Consider the following 3,886-nt stretch of genomic DNA (forward strand, 5'->3'; position numbering starts at 1 on the left):
ATTCGTGCTAGGGCATGAAGTGGTTATCTCTGAAAAACTGATCAGGAAGCTATACAATCTGAATGATGAAGAAGGTTGGTCTGGTTTTCGACATGCATCTGTTGATTGGTCGATAGTTGAAAAACAAATCTCTCAGTCTTCGGGGATTGACTCGAATAACACAGGCACCTTGAGGCCATTTTATAGAGTATGGGCTGAGATTATTCTGGGTTCTCTTCACCACAGAAAAAGAATGCTCTCCTCTTCTTACATCAGTCCAGATCACAAGCACACTCTTTTCTGCATTGGCAAAAAGACTGAGATCAACATTTCTCACATTCTGTTTGAGAATCTGAAGACTTCAATCCTTGAGTCAAGAGAAGAGGAAAGGGCGAAGTACCCTCATCTTTCAAGAACGACTATTCCGTTTGGAAGAATGATTTCAGACATTCTTACTGAAAGCAAAGTGCTGGACTCTATCAGAAAACTCAATGCATCCCATTTGCTTGGAGTAGTTCAAGGTCCCATTTTTAATGGTGTGGATTTGTTCAGATTAGAACTCATTCAAAATGTACCTTCTGTGTGCCCAAGCTTTCCTGACATTCTCTCAAGAAGAGTTGCTGTTGAAGGTTTTGCCTCCTTGTTTCAAGAAGAACTGCATCAGGTTGTCAAGTCTTACCTGGAAGATTGTGTTAGGAAGCAATCAGATATTGATCCTGCTTGGATCCGTGGCAGAGTACTTCCGTCCAAGGCTGACCTTTTGAAGAAGGATCAGAAGGAACAAAAGGCTAGGATTAAAAGAAAAGCCCGAGAAGATGAGGCTAAGAAAGCCAAGAAGTTGAGAGTCACCTTTGATCCTGACAAGGTGGACTCTGAAGAACGAAGGGAGAAAAGGATTAGAGATTCCTTTCGCAGAACCAGATCTTCTTCTTCTGTACAAATCTCCAGACAGGTTTTTACTCTACCTCCTTCTGTCCCTAAACCATCTTTCCAATCACCTCCATCTGAACCAAAAATAAACTTCACCTTACCAAATCCTTCTCCATCATCTTTCTCCTCTCCCATTCTAAACCCCACACCTTTAAGTATTCTTCCCCCAACTCCTTCTGATAAATCTTTCTCACCAATTCCCTTTACAAATACTCCATCCTCGTCTCAATCTATCATTTCTGATATTCCATCCTCATCAATCATTCTCTCAGATATCCCTTCTTCCTCATCCACCGCACCTCCACCTTCTATATCCCATCCCTTACCTACCAGAAAATCCAAACCTTACTGTCTTCTCTACCCTGACTACAAATTCACCTTCAATCCGCCTGAACCTGAACCCTATACCTACCTGGAACTTTTCAGACATGAGGTGATTAGAAGTCTAGACCTTCTAAAGGATGCATTTCTAAATGGTCTGGATGATGTTTCTACAAGAAATCTCTGGAGAAGATTTCGCAAGGATTTTCAAGTAGAAGCAATGGGAGTACAGAAAAGACTAGTGGCTGCTGCCCCTGGTTACCCTGGTTACCTTCTGGAGGATGATAATGGTATATACTACCATCCTCTCAGAAATTGTGTTGCTGCTGAGGAGAAGCCCTTTGTGGATGAATTGGAAGTAGCAAGACTGGCTGCTGAAATGGAAGCAAATCCATGCAGGGATATCGTTATCTTTATTCCTGTTTATCCTGTTCTGCTCGGAGACTTCAAGACTCTCTTTGACTATCTGAGGGAAAACCCTTCGGAGAAAGACCCAAGCTTGGTCATTCCAGAAGTTGTTGACCCACCAGAAGTTGAAGGTCCTTCTGCTCCCAGGAATCTAGCTGCCATTCTTCAGGCACTTGAGAATGGAGACTCGGAAATTCCTGCTGCAGAATATGGAGATGCTTCCATGCAAGAAGCAGATGCTGAAGATCATGTTGCTGAATCAGATCCTGTTGAGGACATCCCTGCAAATGATCTATCCATGGAAGCTATAGATCAAGTTGCTATTCCTGTGGTTAAAAGCGTTGAAGCTTCTTCTGATGAATCTTCTCGTCTTGCAAGGACTCTGGAAGAAATTCAGAAGAGACAGGATGAGCAAAGCTCACTCAATGCTGAGTATAGAGCTTTCATGGTGAGGCAAGATGGACACAACAATGAGGTTCAAGAGATGCTGGCCAAGATCTTGTCAAGGCTAGGGCCATCTTAGATTGAGTCTGTGTTGTTTCTTTCTTTTCGTTGCATCTGTCTTTGTGCATCTGATCTTACTTATCTTCATGTCCTTCTGTACCTGCTGTTTGAACTTCAATGAAATCATCTTTTTCCTCCGTGTGTGTCGTTTTATTCATCTGAATCTTTTGAAATATGCTTTTTGATGTTATGACAAAAAGGGGGAGAAGATAAATGATAAATGATTTGATTAATCTATCAGTTGCTGGGTAAAGCTCCCACACATTTTCTAACAAGAACTGCAAGTTCTATATGGTTTAAGTGTTTTGCAGGTATAAAGAAGTGAAGAGAATCTTCAAAGCAAACACAGGAAGCAAAACCATAAGAAGTGTTATTCTGTAAAAAGAATAAGCTCATGGAAACTGAAGCAAGCTGAGTGCTGTCAAGCTTCAGAAATCAGAAGCACTGATAATAGAATTTGATCCATATTTGTCTATTTGCTCTGACAAAATTCTATTTGCTCTGATAACATTATTTTAGCCTATATGGCTCTGATACATATCATGTGTTCTAATATACATTTTATGTTCTGACTCGTTCATGCTGACGTTTGTCGTTTAGTTTTTGTTCTGTAACATTTCAGGATGTAGAGATGCTCTGATGGTGCTCTGGTACATTCAACAATGTTCTGATACAAATCTAGCATGAAGTGATGTTGGTAGAAATTCAAGCTCTGAAGCTATCCGAGGGAAGCAGAAATCAGAAGCTGTGAATGTTCTAAAGATCCAGAAAACTCAAGTTCTGAAGCTGTCCTAAATGGAAGCAAAAATCAGAAGCTGTGAATGTTCTGAAGATCAAAGAAATTCAAGTTCTGAAGCTGTCCTAAATGGAAGCAGAAATCAGAAGCTGTGAATGTTCTGAAGATCAAAGAAATTCAAGTTCTGAAGCTGTCCTAGATGGAAGCAGGAATCAGAAGCTGTGAGTGTTCTAGGGATCTAAAGAAATTCTAGTTCTGAAGCTGTCCAATGGAAGCAGAAGTCAGAAGCTATGAATTCTCTGAAGACAGAAGCTTATATGATCGTCTCTACCGAAATAATCAGGGAAGTCTTTTATTAAAGTTCTTCGAGTATTTATTTCAGGGGGAGATTATTTATCTCAGGGGGAGATTGTTAATCTCAGGGGGAGACATATTCATATGCTTATGCTATAGCTGTGTAATTTGTCTTTTGTCGTCTGCTCTTTCTGATCGCAAATTCATATCATTTATATATGTTTTTGTCATCATCAAAAAGGGGGAGATTGTTAGAACAAGATTTGTTCTGATCAATTATCTTAGTTTTGATGATAACAATAATATGAATTTTGCTTAAGATAATATGGTACTCTAATCCAATGCAATTTCCTTTTCAGGAAATATATAAAGAGTACGCATAATTCAGCGCTCAGAAGCTTTGTCTCAAAGGGTTCAGCATGCAACATCAGAACATGGTCTGGCAAGACATCAGAAGATGGTCGAAGCAGAATCAGAACATGGGTCTATGGAAGCATCAGAAGAACATGAGATCAGAAGCACTGAAGTTCTGATGGTATCACGCTCAGAAGCACTTCAAGGTCAGAAGATCAGAAGATGCTTTGCACCAAGCTGTTTGACTCTGATGATATTCAAACGTTGTATTCACAAACATCAGATCAGAAGGAAGTACAAGTGGCAAGCTACGCTGACTGACAAAAGGAACGTTAAAAGCTATTATAGGCAACGTCAGTA

The sequence above is a fragment of the Vicia villosa genome, unplaced genomic scaffold (genome assembly GCF_029867415.1).
Source record: "Vicia villosa cultivar HV-30 ecotype Madison, WI unplaced genomic scaffold, Vvil1.0 ctg.000020F_1_1_4_unsc, whole genome shotgun sequence".
NCBI classification, from domain to species: domain Eukaryota; kingdom Viridiplantae; phylum Streptophyta; class Magnoliopsida; order Fabales; family Fabaceae; genus Vicia; species Vicia villosa.